Source organism: Gobius niger (assembly GCF_951799975.1).
Source record: "Gobius niger genome assembly, chromosome: 3".
In the NCBI taxonomy this organism is placed as follows: domain Eukaryota; kingdom Metazoa; phylum Chordata; class Actinopteri; order Gobiiformes; family Gobiidae; genus Gobius; species Gobius niger.
In genome coordinates this window covers 19,649,228-19,675,914 of record NC_136854.1, presented here as the reverse complement: position 1 = coordinate 19,675,914, position 26,687 = coordinate 19,649,228, and the positions used below count along the sequence as shown (strand labels likewise).

The following is a 26,687-nucleotide window of genomic DNA, read 5'->3' as shown; positions in this document are numbered from 1 at the left end:
TGTTCTGTAGGATCATCTTCCTTGTAAATCCAAGGTCTGGAGTAAACAAGCTTTCAGTCCCGGATTGTTAGATCATAGTTGATTCCATGTGAATGAGTCCGAGTGGTTGCAGCTCGCTCACATCAGCTGAATATGTGCGCAAGTGATTACTCGGGAGAAACTATATGTAGAGCACTAAAGGTGAATGCTAACCAGCAAAAACAACTAGCCGCTAGTTGGTTACACATTGTTTATTGTCATACTGAAACACAGAAAAGGGCTGCCTTGATTAATGTTAAAACTAGGCAGAAAGAAAGAGGGAGGGAGAGAGAGAGAGATGAACACCCAGTAGTAGTCGACTAGTCTGCATACAGGAGATACCATGACGATATCTTCACTGTGCGTGCTGCTGAGAAGGTGATTGGCTGTGAGCTCCCATCTCTCCAAGCTCACAGCTGACCCTTCTCACCCTGGACACGGACTATTCACCTCTCTCTCCCCTAAGGCAGGAGGCTACGGTCTACTCTATCCAGACCCATAAATAAACCCTGCCACTTGAACAGTTTTTTCCCCTCCGCCATCAGATTCATGAACAAAAATGAAACCCAATAACTTCGAAGCCCTGCTATCACTTTATCACTTTATCCACCAACACATCTGTAATAACCCGGCTGTTGTTCTATGTCAATTGTTGTTACCATATTTAATTATTATTATTTATCTCATTAATTTTAATATTCTTTATGCATGCCCCTATAGCCTTTAAGTGTAATTTTTTATAGTTTATTTTTATCTAAATTCTGTGTTATATGTTTTATATTGCACGTCTGCACCGAGAAAAAATCCTATTTGTTTAACCTGTTCTCAAACAATGGCAATAAAAACTATTCTTATTCTGAATCTACATTGTTGAGCCATTCATCCGAAACCATCACCTCAGGTTGCAGCATGATAACGCACGGTCCCATGTTGCAAGATCCGTGCACACTTCCTGAAAGCTGAAAACATCCCAGTTCTGGCATGACCAGCATGCTCACCAGCGATGAAAATTGTCATCTGAATGCCTTTGGACACATGCAACAAAGTTTGTTTGTAATAGTAGCATCAGGTGAGCGCATACAGATGGGCACACGGCACCGCCTCGTCCTGCCTCTGTTGTTCAGTGCAAACAGCAGAGGAGACAGAGGAGGGCTGGGTGGTCTCAGAGACTATCCTTATGAACCATTTGGTGCAAAAGCACCTATTGTTTAATGTGTACTTTGAATGATGAAAAATCCTGCACACTTACTCCAAAAAGACTGCATTTATTGAGACTCCGGTCATATTTCTCCCCACTGATGGGTCGGCTCATCCACCCGTGAGCAGGAGGAGTCAGACACACCTAAATACGTGAATCAATGGTACAACCATTACAACCTTTTGAAAAAGGCCCTTTGAAGTGCCCTTCTGATATTTGAGCCCCTGCCCCTCTGTAGCGCTCTGCACGGCCCTGCTCTCGGGCCAACACAGAGACGCTGATGCATGCTTTTATCAATGCGTCGTATCGACTACTGTAATGTCTTGCTTTCTGGTCAGGTTTATAACTTTTACAAAATTCAGCAGCTCGTGTCCTGACGAAGACCAGGAAGTGGGACATTACATCAGTTTTAAAATTTAAAATTAGAATTGCTGCATTGGCCCCCTGTGTATTTTAGAGTTTTAGGTTATTTTAATGTTTTGTAAATGTCTTAATGGTCTTGGTCCTTCTTATCTTTCAGAACTGCTTTTACTTTATGAAACTTCGCAGTCCCTGCGTTCCTCCAGCAGAGGTCTCCTAGTTAATTCCAAAGTCAGGACACACACTCATGGCAAAGCTCAGGACCTCAGTGAATCTTCATGTTTTTAAGAGCAGGCTCAAGACCTACCTTTCAGTTTAGCTTTTAACTGATATTTATTCTTATTAGGCCTTTTAATTTATTCAAGCACCATATACTTATTTATTACAATTATTATTAATTGCTATTTAATTATTAGTAATATTTATTTTGTATATATGAATTTTACCTCTTAGTCTTATTTTAGTGAACCTATTTTTGATTTAATTTCTACTTTTTCTTCAAACAATTTTTAGGCTCTCTCAGTTTCCTCTGGAGGAGCCCTCTGCCTTGGGAGCAGTGGTTGGCTGTGGCTGCCGGGGTGCTGTCCAGTGGGTGTCTGGGTGGAGGTGCAGCCGAGGTGCTGCTCCCGATGCAGACAGCTCCTAGGATGCTGTTTCGTTGCCTGGTTCACTGGTGCTCAGCCTTATGCTCATTGTGTCCATTGTTTTATCGTGGGTGTGTGTGGTGTGCTTGTGAATATACAGGGGTTCACTTACTTATTGCACACTGTTGTGAATGTCTTAGATTTTTCTGGTTTGCAAAAGATGCTCCAGCACTACTGGCAAAATATTCTGTGGACTGATTAACCCAAAGTTGAATTGTTTGGGCGGAACACACAACGTCATGTGTGGAGGAAAAATGGAACAACACTGCAACATCAAAAACGTATCCCCACTGTGAAGTATGGTGCTGGGGAATCATGGTGCGGGGCTGTTTTGTTGCCTCAGGGCCTGGTCAACGTGATATCATAAATGAAAACATTTATTTAGTTTATCACGATATTTTGCAGAAAGACCTGAGACATTCACAACAGCGTGGAATAAGTAAGTGAACCCCTGTATTAAATAGCTGGCTGACCCTTGCAGCAATAACTGCTCTTCTACCATTCCTCTTTACAAAACTGTTGCAGTTCAGCGACATTCCTGGGTTCACTTACTTTTTCCTCCTTGTCCTGTGAATGTTTACATGTTATGGCCATTAAAAAATATGATAACATGTCATTGTTTGGGTGGTATTAGTTTAAGGAGACACTGTTTATTCATATGATTTTGATGAAGATCACATTATATGACCAATTTAGGCAGAAATGTGAGAAATTCCAAAGCGTTCACATACACTTTCCTCCCACTGTACTAATGCATTATTATATATCACAGCAACTGTTGAAATCCGGCATTCTCCTGACATGGAAAATAGTGAAGCGCTGCATGCAAAAAAAAACACACTGGCGCTTATGGCCTCTAGGGTGCACGAGTACTTAGTCCTACTTTAACAATATTGCTCATATTTTATCAATACTTGGCTAGCATGAGAAAATAACTTACCCAGTAGTGCAAGAGCAAAACTTGTCCACACAACTGTCTCGGCTACATTTAAGGCAGCTCCAGGGATTTTGTTCCGGTTTCACATGAGATTGGTGCTTTAGCATTGATAGATGTAGTGTCCCCTTCGTTGCATATTTTGAATATATTCCTCCTCTGCACATTGCGACCCATTTTGCCTTGATCTGGAGGATATTGAGCTGGTATTGCAATACAAAGAGTAACTAATATGCACTTGATGTGCCCCTTTTTATTTTCTGAGCCCCTACCCCTCTGCCCTTGGTTAAATTCCACTTCTTGATGGAGCTAGCAACTGTTGCTAAGGGGGTGGGCTTTTGGGAAAGGTCAATCCAGCGTTTTGAACTACACTGTGTCCTGTGCCCCATACCTATAATTGTCTGAAAAGTGTGTCTCTTCCGCCAGGTGAGCTGCTCTGAGACAGGCCCATAGGCAGCTAAAGGCACAGCTTTGATGAACCTACTGAGAGTTGGCATAATGGTAGGAAGTTAAAAGACAATTTAGAGGCTAAGTTTGTTTCAAAAGCTATGATCACATCACACTTAACAACATGTGTGGTTTTGATAGTACAGTATATCTTCGTAGTGTATTTTGTATTTTTGAGTATAAGGTGTACATTAGACGTGTCTTGTGCAAAGAAGAGTAATCTTGCTCCAACATGACTCTTAATATGGGTTAATGATGGCACGTTAAAGGCACTGTTTTCAGTATATTATGTTGTATGACATTTGTGGCAAAGAAAGACACCACTATATGCGGTGTGCGCCATATAAACTACTGAAGTCACCGTAAACCTAAAAAACGCACTGATTCTAAAATTGACACACTATCCAGGTGCAGGCTAGTGGTTTCCATGAAAGGTGTGAAATCTGAAAACTTGATGAGAACAATTGAGATGTTCCACCAAAAAAAAAAAAAAGTGAAAAAATGGGTAAAGGTCTTTAATCTTTAACTGTTTTTCCACCTTTTTTTCTGAATTAGTTGTGGCACCATATGTTGTTTGAACATGAAACATGGAAATGAGCTTTACCTTCATAAAAACATCAACAATAACATCTCATCTGTTGCTGTGTACGCATCATAACAGGATCAACTTGATTCAAATGTACGAATTGAACCAAATTTATTCCATCTGTATATGCTTGCGGAGAACCAGATGGGTTTAATCAGCACGGTTTCTATTTGGGTCCAAAAATAGTGATGAATCGAGAGAAGAGACAGAAGATTCGTATTTGTAAGTCAGTCAGGCATTTAAACGCATCCTAAATGATTATTTTCCCCTACTGCCCTGAGCATACGTCCGTGTAAGCGCGTGCGTGCCAAGGCTCCTCTCTGAAAATGATTTTATCTCGAGGCGAGCGATAATAGCCCCCAGGGGAAATCTTCCTAGGTGGTCCTAACCTCTGCGTGCTGGATGTGGCTCGGCAGCAGTGGGAGGCTCGAACCCTCGTGGCAGGCCTTTGTTCCAGGCTGCGTACAGCGCCGCCGCTCCCTCCACAGCTACTCCGCCTCCTGCGTCTCCGGGCTTTTAGCTCACGCCGAAGCAGTAATTAATAACCATCGCCTTGGATTCAAATGCAGCCCACATTTAGTCGATGGGAAGAGAATCACACGGGAGAGAAGTCATAAGATAGGGCCGTTTGACGGGAGACGGTGCGAACAAATCGATTTATCGGTCTCAATTTCCAGCATGCGCACCAAATGTTGGAAGCTGACACACAAGAGTATGCTTATCGAACGCATGTATTGTCAATATTGTAGCTTGGAAAAACATAATATCCTACAAAATCCTACAGTTGTTTACTATTAAAACTAGTGAATATTTCAACGCCATATTCTACATTTAGCTTTTAGTCTGACTTTGAAAGCAATCACGCTATATCCAACAACTGAATTTTGTTGTATGTTTCTCATAAGTGGGTTATATAGAAACCCATGTGAGCATTTTCACATGGGTAAGCAGGGTATTCTGCATTCATTTAACTTTTATACATGACTAGGGCTGCACAGAATGTCTCCAAATGATTGCTATTATCGCAAAATTTGGTGACAAATTCTAAAAAGGTTCTAAAAAATCAATTTCCTAATTCAATTTTCTTATCTCTTCTTGGTCCTAATTTAGCTTTTTGTCTTTTATCTCGTTTTGACACAATTTGATGAAGAAAAAAGAAAAAAAAAACACAATTTCTGTTTAAATGTAATGTGGTTAATAACATTATCACAATATTCAAGACATCCCATTTTTTATACATGCCATTCTTAAACGCACACAGTGTAGTCCGCAACATACTGTGACCAAAATCACTGTCTTGCCTCCTTGCAGGTGCATGAAAACCCCAAAGTAGGCCGTTTCAGACTGTTGTGGTAAAGAACATTTTTCTGAGGCCTTTAAAGTACCCAGAGAGAAGACATGGGAGCTGTGTGAAGAGAAGCTGAAGATAGGAAAGATTGGAAAGGTGATCAGACTATGGGCCTCCATGGGGTCTTATGTGTATAACATACTCACTCTGTGGTGATGACCCTATGTTCTGAAACCCATGTGATTCTTCATATTTCAGTTCATCTCAGCCTTCTCTCAAATGTTTATGCTCCTGGAGGCGTTTTGCAGGTATGCTGTAATAATGTCAAAGTGGAAGTCAAAGTCTTTCTTAGTTAGTTACTTTCCAAGTGAGAATAAATGTCAGAGTGGGCAAAAGCTCCCAGCAAGTCCAAAACGATTCTTCTGAATATTTAGTTTATACTAGGTGTAGGCAAACTAAAAAAAACAACCTTGCATGTCACCACCATTTTGAAAGTTTAAGAAAATGCATACGCCTTTACAATTTTGCATTTAACAAGTCAGTCAGTAGCAACAGAACATGTTTTGATTGCGAGCAACAGTGAATCTTTTTTTGTGGAGAATCATGTGCTCTACAGTTGTTGTGGCCTGTGTTGCTGTCCACACAAGAACAATAGGCGCAAGTGACAAAGGTCAGACACTGGAATTGAGCCTCGCTGCAGCCCACGATCAATATTTGCTCTTTCTGCCACAAGGTTGTCTGGCTACATGAAGGTAAATACATAGACAATGATTCCTCCTCATTGTCGCTACAGTATGAACGAGTCCGTGTAAGCTGTATTAAACAATGAGAGCTATCTGGCACTAGTCCTCTGTCCCATTATTAAAGTAATACGTTTAGATTTTCTTTTCTTCGGACAAGGTTTACATCCAGTTTATACACAATTCTGTTTCATCTAGAGCTATTTTAGACACAATTTAGTCCTCAGTTGATCTTGATCTAAGCCTGGCGGTACTTTCCTTGGCATGTAAAGTTTGAGAACCACTCATACAAAGCACAGTGGGCTGAGTTGGTTTGGATGAGAAAATGAACCATTCAATTCACAAACTTGACACGTCATCTGAAAAGATTAATAGTGGTCAAGTTGAATTAAGTTGGATGTGGAATGGCCAGCCTGATCGCTTTAGTGCCTGGTTGTGCTACTTGTTGAGCTGGGAACACTGCGAAGCTGAAGACTGGGGACATTCTGATTTTGTGCTAAATATGTGCAAACACAGTTGCCTTGCTCATCTGTTAGCTTGAAGAGAAAACAGGCTGGGCAAACACAAACATTTACAAATCTGCAACTTATTTTTGACAAATGGAAGAGAGAATACATTTATTATCAGAAAATACCACCACAGTAAGTTTGATCCACTTCACTGTTGAGTGTTTTTTCTTGGAACATAGCAATAAAGCATCGGATAGATAAAACTCAACTAAAAAATTCTCTGTTACACTAAAATTAAGCTACCAATGCTACTTAGGATGATTTCGACCATCCATGGATCGTTATACAGCAACACAGTTATTGTATTCACCTTATTCCGCCCACTTTTGTCTCTTTTTGCTTTGGATCGACACTTCCGTGACAGTTTCGGTAGAGCGCATTCGTTCATGAGGACAAGGGAAAGTGTTCGCCGCTAAAATCTGATGTACAGAAGATTGATTTGTGTAAAATGTCTGAGCGATTATGGAAGAAAAATAATGACAATTATTTTCCCCATATTGAGCGATCTTCCAGCTAATCCACCGGTGCAGCCTCAAAACAAATCCACATGGTCCAAATAGCGATCGATAGTTTTCCTCTTCGACGGTAAACTCTTCATCCCTGTGCGCACGTTCTGGTCCTCTGTGAGCTCCCCGCGTGTTTCTGTTTTGCCCTTTAGACGAGTTAATGCCACTTTGTAGCTGATTTTACATGTAAAATCACCAGCTCCTCATGCTGCCGCGTGTATCATCCGTGCTTCCTGTTTGTTTGGGCCGAGTGTTTCCCTGGGATTGACATAACAGGCGCTGCCGTCCATATTTTTTTCCAGAGAGGTGTGGCCAGTTCTCCTCGATTAAAACTCATCATGCGATTATCGTGATCGACCTTTATTTAAATCTGGATTAGATTAAAATTCTATTAATCCACGCAAACATCCAGAATAAGGTGAAAAGCGGTGCAGTAGATGAGTAGCTAGTGCTCAGCGACCTCACTGTTCTAACCCATCCCTATTCCAGTGGTTCCCAACCTTTTTTCCTTGAAGCCTTCCTTTGCAAATGCTGCAGCCATGACGCACCACTGCATAGATACAGACGGCATCTCTGGAATCGCCCATATATGGTCATTTTTGAAAACAGTTAAGGGGGAAAACAATTTTGAAATAATGTAAATTTTCTCTAATTATTAAAAAACTACTGTAACAAATGCTGAATTATGAATATAGTTTTCTACTAAATAAAGATACAAAGACATGGGGAGGAGCAAAGTGGTTCAACCGCCCATAAATACATGAATAACGGAGAATGCTAACTTGATGCTACATGTTAGCATCGGGCTAATGCTAACGGTTAGCTAGCGCTTGCTACAACTGCCGTTTTTTCACTTCTGCTGAACAATCTGTTGCGACAAAATATCCATATGGGCCCGATTTACACCTGACTTTATTTATGTGTGATAAATAAGTTGATATTCCACCAGAAAATGGCTTAAAAGAGTGGGAGTCTGAAGATTCTATTTTCCCCCTCGGCAAAGCCACGCCCCCTTCTATGACGAGATGCCGTCTGTATCTATTCCAAAGCCGGGGTCCCACAAATAACTTAAAACATAAAAACAACTGCTAATTTCAAACAAATAAACTGAACTGTCATATTTCATGACTTTAACCCTTTACCGCCTACTGCATCAAACATTTGCTCAAATAATATCACTTACGACCTGACCCTCTGGACAGACAAAATTTGGCCCCCTACCACAATCCCAGGCACCATTAATCAGTTAAATTCATCTAGCATAGTTACATCCTGGTAATGTGCGGCCAACTGGACGAGGGCAGACTGGTGCCGCTGTTTCAATCACCAATCACCGTGCGATTGTTTGTCACATGACTTGGCCTTAATATGGCGAGCTCCAGCAGTGCCGTTAATGTGTCTGAAAAAGACTGATTGGCGAGAAATTGTTAACCATTTCGAGATGATTGAGGGGTTATTTTTGGACATTTTATTGTCCAAAGGTTTGAATATGTCTGCCTTTAGGATATTTCTGGTTCTGGTTTAATCAACAAAATGCATTGCGCAAGTTCAAGTGTAGATCCGTCCACCTGCCCTTATTCTTCAGAGTTCACCGTGTACACCCTACTCTGGTGTCACCTGGCTCTCCAAATGTCAGCACCCGGTTTAAAGGTATTATAATGTGACAGCGCAGGGGACATTTCCATGATTTGTGTTTGTTGTGAGTGCCGCGAGAGCGAGGCATAAGCCGGACCTAGGATAACCTGCTGAAATATTCCCTTCCATGTGCCGGCTTTTGAAATGTGCATTCATGTGTTTCAGGATCCCGGATGGATAAAAACAGGACCGGGTTTTTTTTTCCTTTTTTTTTTTTTTTACAGTCGGTGTCAGTCACGGCGCGAGGAGAGGAAAAGCGGCGTCTATAAAACAAACATGGGAGCAGCGGTGGAAGGGCGCGAGTGGCAGAACGGGAACCGCTGCCAGACACATTACAAGGAGCTCTAATGAGGCAGCCCCCCCTCCCCTCTCTATCACCACTCCCCCCCCACCCCCCCCTCGCCACCACACGGGAACGCGAGGCGGGAATTAATTGTGAGGGCGATGATGGCGAGCGCGCCGAGGAGCAGGTCATTACCGCACGCCTCCTCCTGGAGCGCCGCGGGCAGGAGCGCAGAACGCCACGCTACTCGCACAATTCCCATGATCCCACAGGAGGAGGGGGGGGAGAGGAGGAGGGGGGGGCATAGCAGGAGGGGAATAAAAGGGACAGAAACACGGAGAGGAAGCGGAGAGATACGGGAAAAGGAGAAAGGCAGCACAGGCGTCTTTGTTGGAGGCCAAAATAAAATATATAGGCCTGAGTTACTACACAAACAAATTCCTATTTTCTTCACTAGAACGTGTTTTTTTTTTTTACACCCTGTTATTTATTACCTTCAATAGATAAGATTCATGATTATACACACAGTTTCTTTTAAGCTTTTGAACAAGTATAGCCTAGAAAACATTTTGTAGGCTATATGTACTGACTACAGGGCTGTCAACAGACTTGCTGGGGCCTGGGGCAACGGGGTTTTAACATAGGCCCCCCTTACCTGGTCGCCTCCCCTTTCAGCGGCCTGTATCAATGCTACCAATTTCACGAAAAAAACATTACAAGGTTAAATGGCAAACAATTGTCTAGGCCTGGATCAAAAGCTCAAAGTCCAAACACACACTATGACAAATAAGGCCATAATAAAAATGTCCTGAATTCAGCTACACATCTGAACTTTTCCCACTGAAAATATCCATAAAATAGAAGTTCTCCATGACATAGAGCATATGTCCTGCTTTGCTACAATGCTGCCCTTTAAAAAAAAAGGGGGGGTAAATTACTAGAAAATCAAACAATCGTCTATTTAAATGCGAAAAAGGCAAAATTTCATCTGGTCCTGCACTGTGAATGATTTTTTTTTTTCAAAGTAATGATCAGATCTTAGGTCTTTCCCTGATTTCATGTAAACTGTGTAGAAAGTGAATTTCCCCTCCTTTGTGTGTGCTCTGCCTAGCCTGAGACGTCCCTGAATGCATTGGACACAGTGCCCTCTAGTGGTCATGCACTGTCTGTGGTCGATGGAGAACATCAGGGCTCGTTCTCTAAACCCAAGTCCGAACCATTCTATTCTTGTCTTTTCATTTTTTTTCTTAGAGCAAATGGTCAGTGATTCTCATTCAGTTTAACAGTAAGACTTTCCATTTCCCAGGTTAGCATTTGTGATAAACCTTTTACATAGCCATCTTTTAATAATTGAATAATTGATTAATAAGCCATTTAATGTAACTTCACACCATTTGAATGCAAGTGTATGGATAGTCACCAATATCACCAAATGTCCCAAGTAAGGTGATCATGAGAGTATAGCTGACTGACCATAAAAGCATTTCAGTAAGTCCTGTTGTCATTAAGTAGATGCTAATGGTAATCACAATAGTAACATTTTCATTAAACAGTACTTCATTCTTATACACATTATATAAGTTATCCACATCTGGCCTTCCATAATGAGGAAGACTGACACCATGAATAATGATGAAAAAATAACACATAGCTCTGCTTAAGCTATGTCTGAAATCTTTGTGTATCTTTGGGGGATGTGCAATTAATCACATTTAATTGAATCGTGATCGAATAGCTAATCAATCTAAATCAGCTTTGTGCTTTTTAATTGTCTGGTTTACAGCCAATTCCTGGCAGTAACCGCTGGTGGTTTGGAGTTCATACTATGGAGGAGTGGAGTTTTAGTTTTCAATGCAGTGGAAAACATGTTTTTGTTTTGTCTGTTTCATAAACTTTATTTGTGAAAAAAAAATAAAGCATATCTGTTTTTAATATTCAGGCATGAAACCAAAATAAGATGATTGTGATTATCTTTTTGCCATATCGCCCAGCCCTAATCTATTCTCTTACTAATTAAATGAGGCTTTCCTTTTCATTAACCTTTTAATGTTTCGATTTAGCAAATTTGTTGGAAGACTTGACAACACACATACAAAAAAATACGATTATTCCAGAAGGGAGCTTGGCAGAGGCAACCGCGTAGCAGGCTGCTTAATTTATAGGAAAAACTGAGCCTGTTCCATATAAGCTCATTAATTCCATAAGAATCAATAAACCAATATAGAATATGACCCGGGAATTAACCTTTACAATGGGGAAAATGTGCAGTGGGACAGATAAAACTTCAGCTACCAGTGGTATTAGCTGCACCCAGATGTAATTTCACTTGGAGATATAGAAAATTCATTAGCAATTACACAAAAACAAAAGCCTGCGTAGCCGTCACTACGTAACCCCCCCACACCGTAGTCACCTCATCATAAACTCTGCGCTTTCCGTGTTATCTTAACTGGTAACGAGGGGGAGAGCGGCCCCACCTCTTTGATGATGTATTTAACGATCCCATTCACTGCCTTCTACATTCATGACTAGAAACTCTAATGAGAACAGCATCGTTGCCTTGGGGACAGCCGAAGCCATCGCATTAGCACATGAAATCACTTGAGCCTCGTGCGCCTGAATAAAAATGTCATTACAGCAGAGATCTTTGCAGTGTTTTGGGGTAACAGGATGTATCAAACTACTCTAAAAAGCGTCTTTAAGGAGCTTTTACAGTTTTGACCGTGGTAGTTGGCGTAAAAAAAAATCAAATGAAAAGTATTCAAGGATTTAAAGATTTTATCATTCCATCATATAGCAATGGAGCAGTGGTGCTAAACTGGATGGTCAGCGGAATCCAAAAGTGTGCTGTGAGACTGTTTTCAGTGGGAATATTTCTTCAGTGTTATTGACAAAGCACAAAAACATCGCCCAACTCTGTTAAAATGACTGGTGTTTTGTTTCTTATGATTTCAGCTTTAAAGGCTTATTCAATGCTTAAATTAACTGTAATCGGTGGGGAAAAAAAACAAAAAACATTAGCCTTTTCATTAGGGGGCCATTTACCAAGCATTTGCTCATGTGCAAAACACATGTAACACAGGTGCGGAGCTTGGTCAGGAGGTTAGAATCGGAGGAGCAGAAAGAACGAGATGTAGTGTGGTGGAGTAGATCAGTGAGGTATGGAGGTGCCAAATTATGGAGGCCTTGAATATGATAAGAAGGATTTTGAACAGGATGCGTTCAGGGATGGTTAGCCAGTGGAGGTTCTGAAGGACAGGAATCAGTGCTTCATTTGTAAATTAGTAGTTTCAGGAACACTTTTGGTCTAATGTGATGAATTCAGGGAACATCGGGCAACTATGTGTGAAAAATCCAGTCCAGTTGAAATGTTTTAACTTTCAGTGATGTAGATAAAAACTATATATTTTTATTACTATTGTTTTATTGTAGCATGTGTGTGCTGCCTTGCCAGAGGGTATTTGTTCTTTATTTTATACATTTCATTTTATTTTAGCCATTTGTTTTTTTCTTTGTTTTTTAAGAAGAAGACTCTCATGTTTTTCTCATGGTGTGACCCGGGCAGGGGTCACGATCGCAATTAACTGTTACAATTGGGGTGGCGGCTCCAAAAGATTGAGAATCACTGTATTTGACAAGGAGTGGTTTGGGTCGACTCAAGGAGGATACCAAGATTGTGGATGAGTGGGGATGGTAAATGGTCTCAACTTATATAGCGGGGATGGAGTGTGGGTGGAGTTAGAGAAAATGAGGCAGACATTTTGAGAGGTTTTGGTGGATTTTTTAGGACCAATGATGATTATGTTTGTTTTGTCACTATTCAATTTGAGAAGATATAGTGTTTCATCCAGGAAATATTGGAATATTGGAAATGTAGACCTGTGTATTATTGGTGTAGCGTAGAAGTGGCAACAGAGGCAAAAATGACGACGTTGCTGAGAAGGAAGATGTAGAGAAGAGGACCAAGCACCAGACCTTGGGGAACACCCTTACCTAACAGATTCAAACCAAAAGGTGTATTATGGGGGCCATGGAGAATGAAATACAGTAAAAGTGACAGTAAAGTGACCTTCCAATGTTTACAACTCTTACACTCAAAACTGTTTGAAAAATGTTACAATATGAGATCACAGCAGGTTCCAGTGGGGAGGGTGTCATAGATTGAGAAGACTCACAAGAGTCGAGCATTTTCCAACAAACTTGACCCATCCCTAAAGTCATATTCGACAAATCCGCTCCTTCTCTCTGACTAAATGGGTTACGCCAACCTTCCTTTGTTTCAGGTAATTGTGTGCTCCCTTTTTAGATTCTATCCAATACTTTTAATATTGAATGTTCACACATCATCTGGACCGAGCTATATTGGTGTTCATATTCCTTTGCTTACTATAATGTCATATAGCTCAGCCTTGACAACAATACAATTCATCGCTCTTGCGGGTTAAATCCCAGCTTGCCTGACCTCTCTGTAAGCGAGGTCCAGCGCGACCAGACAACACTTTTATAACAATTGTGTCACAGAACTACAAAGCATCCCCCCGCTCCCACACACACCACACCCTCCAGCCAACCAACATCCAGCAGTCTTGACCTCTGCCGCCGCATGATGAAAGGTCAAAGGTTAGAACGCATCACGCTGATTCGAAAACCGCTCATTACATTGTGGAGATTTGTCCCACAGTGACGCGATCCACATGATTTATGGCATTTTGTAGAGAATCTGCTTAAGAAAGCTGGAGATTGAGAGCTTCTTTTGACTTGAATTATGCAAGAGTGATTTAGTGTAATGGTATGGATGGATTGGTGCTGGATGTGAAGCAGAGATTCAGGGGACATTGGAGGTCAGGAAAGGCATCAAAGCTTCACGTGCAGGGAAAAAAGTCTCAATAAAACTGCATCGATTCAAAAAGTGAGTATAAATGTAAAGAAATACATTTTAAAAACTTGAGGGCTCATTTTTGAAATTCTGCACACTTGTAAGAGTTAAAAAATAATCAAAAGGAACGCACAAACACATGATAACTTGTTGAATACTATATAGAACGCATTTTGTATCAAGAAGATTAAGCGCTATAAGCCCAAAATCACAAATTTGCAAGGTTGCAGTTATTTCTTTGTGGCAATGTCTTCAGCAGAGAACTACAGTTGTGCTTAAAAGTTTACATACCCTGGCAAAATCTTTAGGCCACTTTTCAGAGAATGTGAAGGATAACAGAATAAGTTGTTTTCACTCATAGTTAGCGGTTATGCAAAACGATTTATGGTCAAGCAACTGAGCTGCCCATTATTTTTTTTACAAAAAGCCACCAGTTCCTGTAAATTCCTGGGTTGCATGAACTACACGTTTGAGATCTCCCCAGAGTGGCTCAGTGATATTGAGGACAGGAGACTGAGATGGCCACTGCAGAACTTTCACTTTATTCTGCTGTAGCCAATGAGAGGTTGACATGGCCTTGCGCTTTGGATCGTCATGTTGGAACGTTCAAGTGCGTCCCATGCAGAGCTTCCAGACTGATGAGTGACACTTTTCCTCCAGTATTCCTTTAATAACATGCCGCATTCATCCTGAAATTTCAAGTTCCCTGTAGCTCACACATCCCCAACACACCAGTGATCCAGCTCCGTGTTTCACTGTAGGAATGGTGCACCGTTCATCACAGGCCTCGTTGACTCCTCCAAATGTAACGTTTATGTTTATGGCCACAAAGTTCCATTTTGGCTTCATCATTCCAAATGACATCGTTTCAGAAATTTTAGGGCTTGTCTCTGTGCTGTTTGGCATATTGTAAGCGGATACTTTGTGACATTTGCAAAGTTATGGCTTTCTTCTGGTGACTTGGCCATGCAACCCATTATTCATCAAGCGCATACTCATTATTGTGCATCCTGTATTTCAAATGAAGTTATCTCTTGTTTTTTCTTTTCATCCACAATTTTTCTATACCCAGTTGTTGCTGAAATTTTTGTTGGTTGACCTGACCGTGGTTTGGTTTCAACAGAATCCTGAATTTTCCAGTTCTTAGAGTTTGAACACTGCTGATTGATACTCTCAGTACCTTAGATATCTTTAACCCTTTCTCATTTTATACAGTTCAACTATCTTTTCATGCAGATCCTCTGACAATTATTTTGCTTTCTTCATGACTCAACCAGAAAAACGCCATTGCAGCACCTGATGAGAGATGCAAGGGTCTGCCAGGCGCCCAAAAACTCTGACCTTTTATACACACACAATCATTAATAACACAGCTCGCAGGTGAGGATGCTTTACCTTTAGTCGCCATTCACCCCGTTTGTTTTTGACTTGCGTGCATATTATCAGGGCAAGATCACCAGGGTATGTAAACTTTTGATCAGGGTCATTTTTAGTTTCTTTTGTCGTTATGATTAAAAAAGAGCAAACTCAGTTGTTTGTTTTCTACGAGTACTTTTAATGCATATAACCTTCTAATCCTGTTGCTCTCCAAATATTTGTGATATCAGTTCAGCAGCTCATATTTCAGCATTGTCTCAAATGTTACAGCTCCTGTTTAAAATGAGCACTATGAACTGAATCTAGATTTGAAAACATCACTCACAAATCTAAACGCAGCTGCAATAGTTTTAAGAAAAGTCAATATAGATTGTTTTTCAAAATTGTTTCCGTGCTTCCTTTGCTAAACTATTCAATATATTATCTAAGATGATTCAATCAATCTTCCATCATTTCCATTTCTCCTGCTCTTGTCAAGCATCCCACATCAATTAATCCATCCCTACTATCTGGTGTTGGTGCCGCAAACATGATAATTTATGTAAGTGCTTGTTTGAATGTTTGCTGCTGGGGAGGGCTGGGGGTTGGGACGTGCACGCATGTATTGGAAAACTACTCGCGTTGGTGCGTAAATCACGTCTCACCATATGCTCTCTTCCTCCGCAGCTCAAATTGATCGTGGAACGTCTCACGGTGCCGGCGCCGTGGGCAGAGAGGGAGCAAGGTCAGAGCCAAGGACACGCTCCAATCAGCGAGAGCTGGAGTGTCACGGCGCAGCTGTTCCACCACGAGCACGATGCTGCCGCTGCACGACAACACTCACATTGGGAAATTCATAAACGTGTCCAATATGTATTTAGATTTTTTAGACTGTATCGAAAACCATGGTACGTACCACTGGAGGTACACGGGTTAGTCCTTATTTAGAACTACTTTAGTCCTATTTTAGACCTGGTTTCACTTCGATTCAGCCCAAGTTTAGTCATGGCAGTCCTGTCGAGGTTTTCTGATTGTAGTTGTGAAACAGTGACAGGATTTCTAAACAATGGTATTTGACAGCAGTGGAATGTCTCGTTCTCATATTTTTTAGCTTAATATACTTGGCTTCTACCTCTCATATGCATTTTTACATTATGTTTTCCCATTTGATTTTAAAGCAGTACTAAGTAACTTCTTTACTTTAATACATCCTAAAATAACAAGTTTTAATGGGGTGATTGGGGGGTCTTTCTTCTCCCCCTGGTGTCTCTGGGCAGAAAACCACAATTGCAACTTTGCTGCCACCGGGTAGGTGTCACCAATGCACACTAATGGAATCACGAAGAGGAAGCTAACAGGCTAAGCTAAGTTAAACAGCGTAGCACTTACTCTCAAGGACAATTAGTGAGTAAAAAAAAAACGCAAGATGCTACGACACCTGCAGTAGCGCTTATGGCCTCTAGGGGCACGAATGACTTAGTACTGCTTTAATGGCTCCTCTGAAAGTGCTAAATAAATTAATAAATTATAATGTGGCTCTAATATTTTGACGGTGGTTGAGATATTGTATTACTGTATGAATTTGACAAGTTCAGATGATATGCAAAACAGACAAAACATCTCCTTGACGACCCCTTGTGCGTGTTGAGAGTCATACCTTTAAAAAAAAATCCAAGTCTTCTGTGGCATTCCCAAGCCAAAAAACTTTCAGATCACATATTTTATTCAGTTTTATGTTTTTAGCTCATTTTAGCAGAGAAATCTTGTTTCTAAATTCCTAAAATAGCTGTGCAGGTTACAGTGGATATTAGGACTGGCTCAAAGAAGGTTTTTCTAAATAAAGCACGTACAAATGTAGGATTATTATACTTCAAGAGGAAACATAATAATATGCTAGGTTAATATTATTAAATTGTATTACTCTCAAACCAGTGTACCCATGTATTGGATTTCATACATCGAATACTGTCTAAATAAACAAATCTGCCACGCTGTGTTTCCCCTGTCCTCCTGCTTCCTTTGCTTCCTTCATGCGAGCCTAATCTGTGCCATCTTCACTCGCGATTGTGGGCAGAGAAATCATAGCGGTGCCCTCCTTATCTGCAGCCTCCTGTCAGTTTGAAGTGTTTTACGGCTCAGCGCTTCACAGGGATGGGGAGGTTTGTCGGCTGATAGACAACATGGCTGGGGGCGCTTGTTGCGAGCTCCGCCTGTCATGCTGCAGCCAGCCCGGAGCAGGTGAAGGGATGATTCCATGTCCAGGCTGTTTAAAAGAAGTACCTCCTCAGCCGACAGTGCATAGATAAGTGTCGGCTGGAGGAGGCTGTGTGGGCAGTGGCGAGTGAGAGTGGAATAACTCAACAGGTTCATAATATAGCCATGAGGTTATATGGTTGAGGAGAAACTATTACTGTATACATTTACAAGTTTATATGCAAATCATCAGTTAATAAAAAGTCAGATTTTAGATAAATAATAAATCCAAAATAAATATAATAGAACAATAATAAAACAAAACATCTATTTGTTAGAATATTTAGCCGGTAGCCCATGTGGATTTGATCAAGAGGGAATGACTTGATTTTACATTTTTCGGGCACTAAAATAAATTTGGCAGTTGAAAATAGCAGGAAGGAAAAACCACAGGCCAATAGTGATTTTTTTCACCCCCCGGGGGCACCTATCTGTTTTCCCCAAAGGCAGCATTTCCATAATAGACATGAAAAAAATATATAATTTTATGAGAATTAGAATGCTGTATTATTGCAAAGTTAAAGATGCACTATGGAACTTTCTATGTGAAAACAAAACTTGATATTAGTGCATATTTGACGTTTTCGTGTCCCAGCAGCTGTACAGGGGGCACCTTTACTTTCCATCATAGTGGCATCTATGATGCTCCATGATGACATTTTTTGAGTTTCTGGTAGGTTTTCTTTGCAGATGGAACTATCTCCATGGTTACGCATACCCCTATGTCGCATCTCACAGAAATAAATAAAAAGGGGCATTGGTTTCTAGCATTTGCGGACAATTAGCAAGTAGGCTTGTCCGAGATACTTTTCTCCGAGTCCGTTAGCCTGCTCAATATGTTTTTTATATAGCCATTAGCATTAGCCATCAATGATCGCAAATTACGAAAAATCCAGATGTTTTCAGCTGTTGTCAAACCATTGACCACATACAGGTGAGGTCAAAGCCTAGATAGAAACCATTAATGAGATACAAATTAACGTATAAAAGTGTCCTCTGAGTGAAATACTAACTCAAATTCAGTTTCACCAGTTCTGTTTGGAGGAATGGACCAAAACTGTTATTGCTGCTATTGAGTGATTTTTCCTGAATCCATACTGACTATTGTAGAATATTCTCTTTTTGTATGACTTTTTTCTATTATTTCTTTTTTTTATTTTAATGACACTGGTCTGTAATGTGAAAAATCATGTTTGTCTCCATATTCCTAAATTGTACGATTTTATCACGGTAACCTCCTGTGTTTTGAAAAGTATTTGCATACAGCAAGACCTTTTGCAACTTTTTAGAGGAGCTGATTTACTGATTAGAGTATAGCTCTTAATCTTGTGAAATTTTAATTTTGTGAGACCCAATATCAAATAATGGCCAATAAGACACTTCACCCGCTTGCCTGCTTAAATGTAGCAGCCTCATTTCCATCAGTCTACACCGGCCCAGCTGGCTGGTACAATAGTAGTTTACCGTACAACCACTGAGCAATGAGCATGTAGTGAATGAATAATGACAAAAGGATTGTGCTCTGAGAACCTTGTTAAGCTTGTAAAGCGCAAGACAAGTGTAAGCCACTACTATTACTAGTTACCACACCACTAGAGTGAAATTGACAGAAATTGAAATTTCACAATGTTATGTTCACCACAAATCGTGCTTGCTTTATTAATATTACAGAGTTTCGAGATTTGAGCCTTGCCATGACTCTTCAGCACAAACACAGGTGCTCTTGCTGATGGTTGCCGGAGTAATTTCTGAGTAACACATGTTTGGTACAGTGTGCATGTATCTGTCCACAGTTGACTGGACAAACGGAGCATGTGGCGGCAGCGGACAGCTCCACACATCGCCTGCTGCTGGCCACTGGCAGTTGGCAGACAGGTGTGTGGGGTTTTTTATGTGTGAGACAGAAAAACTGTGAATTTATGTTGCTATTTAGACAGCACTCAGGCCGTTCCACTGTGAGCAGCAGACAACCGCAAGTGCTAAGAGCCAGCTGTCTGCTCATATACAGCAGTGTCTCTGTGTGGCACAAATTCATTCTCTCTCCCTCAACTGACAGATGTGCTTTGCCTTCCTTTAGGAACAAAACTGGTGTCCACAATTTTACAGTGTAGGGCAGATGGCAGAATTAACCGTGAGCAGATTGTTAGATACATGTGAATTTTACATCAGAAACATGACAAACACACAAAAACACACACACAAAGAAAACAGTGAGAAGGACGTTTGCTGAGATGACAAGGTTTCACCACCAGAGGTCATCATTTGCTATGTGTAAGCAGCACTCTCATGTCCTGGTTTTATTTGGGCAGTTAAGAAAAAATATTACCAATTACTTGGTTGTAGATTTGTTTCTACATCTGCATACATGTATAAATATATATAATATATAACATTAGGGTGAAATTATATTAGCAGACATTAATTATTATTGCCGACAGGGAATTATGTTCATCGATTAAAGGTGTTCATTGTTAATTTGGCATGCATTAACCAAATAATAGCCTTTAATTCAGTGATTCCCTCAATATGACATTTGGGGGGTTATTTATCTGAAAAATGAAATATGCAATTTTGTGGGCATGTTGCACCAAATTTACCATAACAAATATCCCGTATCCCAGAATTAGGGCCCCAAATGTAAACGAGAGCATGCTGTGTATGTTTTTTATGTGAGAAAACTCATAGTCTCATTGCACAGAGGGAATGAAGCTGTTTAAAAAAGGCTAGAGATTTGAACACATTAATTAACTATGTTGTTCATAAGGGAACACCACTGCAACATAGTTAAAACAAAAACAAAACAGAAAGTCAGTTTAGCCTGTCATGGGCTCTTTAATATAGATGTCATGTCGTCACAGAGGGACAGTTTCCCTTTGGGATTCAGGGCAAGTGTAGGAGTAGGAATAGGAACCTCGGCGGCCCAGCTGGTGAAAGGGCTTCCCCAGTGTTAATGGAGTCAGCCTGAAGCAGGGGGCGGTGCTGCAGGAGGACGATGGAGGCACCTGCATCATGAATGCGGGAACCAGCTTCAGAAACTCTCACGAGCAGTTGGTTGCCCCCGAGAACAGCGGCAGACCAGGACTGGTGTTGCCCGGCCCTGCTGTGCCCAAACAGGGACTCACTATGGAGAGGCACACACTTGAGCTTTAGCTTAAAACAACAAAGGTATCTTAATATAGATGTATTGGCATTAACTGAAAATACTCAGCACAATTTATTGTTTAGGCAAATGACTGCTTAGAGAATATTAGCAACATTCTTGATATTAATGTGAAATTTGTATAAGAAGAGGGAAAAAGCTTTATCAGGAATAACGGGCTGCCAGCCCCCTGCTGAGGCTTAAACCACTAACGACTCTCTCTTGTCTTTTAAGATAACGATGGGAGCAGCAGGGGGGCACTGGGTGACATCTTGTTTGGGGGTGTCTTGCCGTGCGGCTTGTGTATTAGCCCAGGCAGAGAATACCCTATGTACATCCGTGGTTTCCTAATCTAGGATGGATACACAGACTGCTTCAGGGGCTAGAACTGAGGATTGTGGACTTTGGTTAGCCCTAGGTTAGGCCTACTATAGACCTGATGAATTTAGTCTTATGTGGTATTTGGTTTGAACATTTTGAGAACTCATTGTTGTGCATAAAGAGCGCGCGTGGGTGTGTGTACTTGTACTAACGACATTGTGAGGACCAGTGTGACTTTTTAACTAACAGAGTGAGGACATTTTTTTGAAAGTGAGGACATTATTTGAAGGACTGTTTGAGGGTCAAGATGTGGTTTAAGGGTTCGGGTTAGAATTGGGTTTAGATTAGGGTTAGGGCCTGAGGGTTTAGGGTTAGCGTCCCGGTAATACATTATGTCTATGAGTGTCCTCACTAAAACAGAGTAACGAGTGTGTGTGTGTGTGTGTGTGTGTGTGTGTGTGTGTGTGTGTGTGTGTGTGTGTGTGTGTGTGTAGGTGTGTGTGTGTGTGTGTGTGTGTGTGTGTGTGTGTGTGTTTGGAGTGGCCCCAGTTGAGATGGAGCCCATAAAATGACCTGTTGTACAAAGTGCTGTTTTTCTCAGCTCAGTAACATTTCCTTATGGCAGCGTCACACCTCAGTCTTCTCCCACATTCACTTCAAGTAGAGAAAATCAGAATCAGAAAAGAAACTCTACTAGTGACAAAATGACTTGCCACAAAAACAACTCTTCTGTTTAGTCATTTCTTTTCTCTAGTCATCAATATTTTGAATATGTCTTAATTTAAAACATATTTTCAGTTCTATTTATGACATGGTTCTTTGCTCTTTTCAGGGAGTAGGACTATAAACCATGTAACCTGCCACATGGGGCTTAACCAGCAGCTCGGGTCTTTGACCTGCGCCCCCCGCATGAACTGCCCTGTGTTTGTGTTGTGCCTAGCGTAAATCAACAGTCTCAATTAGGCCAGATCCTTCCCTCATCGCCATTTCAGGTGTGAAATCAAGCACGTGACAAGTGTGGTCGCATCTCCAGAAGAGAAGCCAGCATGGGGCCACAGCTCATTGTTTACAGTGGAGGTGACGGCACATGCCACTGTCCCCTTTGTGATGTGACAAGGTGCGAGTAGATAATCTGTGATTTACGACGTACAGTAGCTGAAGAGGAAAGGGGAACACCAGAGATCCCCACTCACAGGCTGCAGGACTGAAGGCAGTGTAGCTCTTCCCCTTCCTTTTTCTTTATTTTCTCAAGACCTACAGTAAAATGTTCCAATTTGAGGTGGTCACCCTGACATATCTGCACAATATATTGGCCAAACAATAAGATCGATCTTAGAAAACCAAGATGAGCATTTGTATCAAAATAACTTTCATCAGTTATGTTTCAATGGTTGCACCCAGTTTCACAACTCGGGTTTCCCAGCAACAAAAAAAGTCATAAAACCCACCAGGTTAGAATAGAGCTTTGAGTAATATTTGAGTCACATTGAAACCATTATGTATAATAAACTTTCCCTTGTGACCACAATATCGCCACAACCCTTAAACACCCAAGAGAAACTTGAGTACAGAGTGAAGTCTACTTCTGGACAAAATCTCAAATGATTAACATGGAAAACTTTCTGAAATACTCTTAAAATCTTTCAAAAATCTGGTATGAGACCGAGTCGTGTTCTTAAAGAGACTATACAGAGTTTAAACATGCTAAAACTAAGTATTTTCCTCCCCCTACATGTTCCAGCCATGTCCTAATGTGTAGAATGAGCTCAGACCTGTTCACCACAACTGCCTCTAAAATCCTGCACTGTCACTAAAAAATGTGTTAATTCGGGTCCAAAGTGCCGTCATGCACAAGCTTAATATAGAGACTGCAGTTACGCATAAGACTTGAGGTGGCAGTAGTGAGTATAAAATGTCCAACTTGCATCTAGTACATTTAATAAAACGTTAAAACCCTCTTTATATAGCAAGTTTCAACACTGCAACTGCATGAACCATTATATGACATTTGTTGCTGTCACTTTTTGTGTGCTTATATATATAAGGCCTACATTTGTATTGCAGATTTTGAGTTTCATGAATGGCTGTCTTTGGAACACAAAGCAGCGCATAGATGACAACTTCCAGCAAAGCACAATATTTGCATGTATGATTAGGCAGTATTTGAAGCACAGTAATAGCCTGTAACAGGATGGACATAGCATGGTAACAGTGGATAATGAGGCATAATGTGTTTGCATCATTATAAACGGTTATAATACGGTTTCCTTGGGATATAAATTCATATTAGATTAGGTTTAGTGTACGTGTACATTCTATTCCAATGCGATTACTATGTGAAGTGAAGTATTAACAGATGTCCTTACAAGGCTTGATTTACTTTGAAAAGTAATGTATTAGTTTGTTCCAATCTGGTTCTTTTTATAGTATCTCACTTTTAGCATGCTTTTTGTTTACAGCACCACATTTTCTGAGGTCATCCAGATAATGTTTTCACTCCAGCTTGCATTTTCCCAGAGAAAGAAGGCTGTGTAAAAGTCTGTGTTGTGTTGGCTACAGCTCCAGTGGCTCCTCCCCCTCCACTGGTTGTGTCCCTTCCCCCACTCAGTGTAAAAACAAATCTCCTTTTCTGCTCTGAGCCTCCCAACTATTGAGTCAACAAATGTCAGTGTGGCCGAGCAGAGCGGTGGGCTTGAGTTTTAAGCCTCTGCTGCATCTAAAGGGTTTTCAGACAAGACTCACAGGTAGCCAGAGTAAAAAGGGAATTATACTGGAAAGCCAACGTTGGGTCCAGTTACAAGCGGCTCTTTAAATAGAGCTGGTCCTGTTGCTTTTATTACACTAAAGAAGCTATTGACTGTAACATCATCATTAGTATTAAAGTACATGAAGTAGTAAAGCCAAGAAATGCATGTTGCCCCGTTATTTTTTATGGTTTTCTATTATTAAAGCCACACCATGTAGAATTTTACCCAATAAATAAAATTGAAATACAAGCATTTATTTTATGACAGATATTTTCAGAATTGTAAAATACCTCATAAATGTACAAACAAACATGTGCTTTTGCTGTGAGCGGCTCACAGCTCCTAAAACATGACAGTAACTTTACCGGGAGTGGGTGCGTCTCCAGCTCGTCTCCATGGAGATGTGGACTAAAGTCAGTAGAATTTGGGATTTGAATAGGTTAGGTTCTCATCCAAATCCATTCTTTGTTTACCCACTGCAGTAATAGCATTTTCTGTGTCGAGCTGGTCATTGGGAACGTGCTTTGTACTGATGGCAGCAGTATAGTCCAAAATGTTACGCAGTGTGCCTTTAAGCTACAAATGTCTCGCACACAATAATGTATGTATGTCAAGGAGTACATTACAAATATTCTGCTGATGTTGAACAAGGCCCTAAATTTGATTTGATCTGTTGTCAAACCATGGCAATAAAAACTATTCTGATTCTAATAATGTATGGTGTATATTTCCTGCTTTATATTCATAAGGCACAAGGTTAGTGTCCGAAATTGAGACTAACAAACCAAAAGTACATATAGGTGAATTAACATCAAGAACACAACCTATACATGTCACTAAACTTGAAAGACTGCTAAAACAGGAGATTACTGATGTTAAAAGAAAACCAAGACTATTGCAAGTCTCAACTAATTGCGCTTGAAGTGAACTATGGCGCACTGTTAACAAACACTGATCTATAGTCAATTGGCATTGATTAGACCTTCATTTGGTCAATAAGTGCCAAACCAGGGTCGGTTGAGCTCAAAAACAAAGCAGCTTTTCCCAGGTACTCGTTTCAAGAGGACCAAGTGTGAACACGGTGAAGACTTAAAGTGCACATGACAGGTTTTAATGCTTTTCAAAATATGACTTATTTAGAAGGATCAGTTGCAGGTTCAACAGTTGGATAATCATCACTTCATTTCAGTGAAGCTGCAGTTTTAAAGGGGGGGTATTATGCAATCGACTTTTTCAAGCTTTACATCATGTTATTATGTCATTCCCTAATTAAAAACATGCCTGAAGTGTTGCCTTGGCACATTCACGTATTTTTGAGTAATCTGTAAAAACTCTGATGGCAGCTATCTTAGGGATAGGTTTGCCTGAGTCCTCCTAGGAACGCCCCCACCTCCTGGAGACGCCTCCGAGCTTTCGTCACCAGCCGAGTAACCAACCACTGCTCCTCAGCAGAACCCCCTCCCCACTGATGCCACAGACAGCGTGTGGAAGGGGCGTCTCGGAAAGGGTCCGAGGTTCTTAAAGAGACAGAGGCCTATTTCAAGACATTCACTACAGCCATTTTGAGAGAGCAATTTTATACAAGGCAGTTATTCTAATTTACTGCATTTACAGACCAACAGAAGGTTTCGTCATCATTGTAGTGTGCTATAGACTGGTGCTATGTGATTGAAAAAAGCATAATACCATTCCTCTTTAATGGAGAAATGTTGGGCAGGAAGTGATATAGAAGAAGGTATGTTCCAAAGCAGTTCACTCATTTCCCATTGACTTAACATGGTCCGCACAGCAACACTTTAAAATGGTTTATCTTCTTCCATGTCACTTCCTGTCCAATAAGGAAGTGAAACTACAAACAACACAAAAAATGGCTAAACTAAAATAAGCTGGGTACAATCTTAAAATATAATTGTGTAAACTATGTTTTGGCAAAAAATGTGTCTACTGTGTCATATGCACTTTAACTATGATTTAGCTGGTAAAAGACACAGAATCGGGACAAACCATTGTTATGATGCTCTGTGAGACACCTGCTTTTGTGATGGTATGGTAAAATAATGAGAATAGAATAGAACTGCATTACCTGTCAAAAACCAAGCAAGTGATTAGATTATAAAAGCTGAAACCCCGGATCAAATGAGCGTTCTAAAGGCCTATAATATTATATAGAGGTAAAATTATTTTGTTTTTGAGGACATTTTTGGTCTTGTACAGAGAGATCATGGATATTAATGATCATTTTTGCAATTCATAAATTTTCTTTATAGACACAACTTGTGAAAGTGTAATGCTGTTAATTGGAAAAACTGGCTCCTGCCCCCCACTGGGTACGGTGACATCATCACATTCTAGAACCTGCAACCCAGCAATATGAAACCTGAAGATGAAACATGCAAACTATATAACTTAACTATATTTACAGCACTGGAAGAGCACTGAGCTCTTAAAGCCTGTACAAGAACTAAACCAAGTGTAAAAAAAGTAAAGGAACAACAACATTTTCGTCAGAGGTTTAAACGCCCTTGTATGAAGTATTCGCCCGCCACCAAGCTGCCTCTGTACACAGGAGCCCACGTGGCCAGTGTCAACAGGAGGTAGTCTTGGGAGTCCCAATATGCTGGCTGTACGTGCACATGCCTAAGAGTTGTCTTACACTGCGCTGTCTAAAAATGAGCCAGCCAAAATAAGGCTCGAGGGCAACAGCTTCTATTCCGGTGAATAGTGAAAAAAATGCACTACTACCACCACCGGCGCCATACACAACACCACCACTCATGCCCGAGAAGAGGAGGAAGTCTTGAAAAAAAAGGAGGGAAAAAACTCAAAGTGACTCAGGCTTCCTGTCTG

General features: G+C 40.8%; 1 protein-coding gene across 1 annotated transcript in view; it reads right to left on the bottom strand.

Annotated features, from left to right (window-relative positions):
• ppa2 (inorganic pyrophosphatase 2) overlaps positions 1-26,687 on the bottom strand; it is a 104,719-nt gene that overhangs the window by 49,129 nt on the left and 28,903 nt on the right. The gene's annotated exons all lie outside the window — the stretch shown is intronic.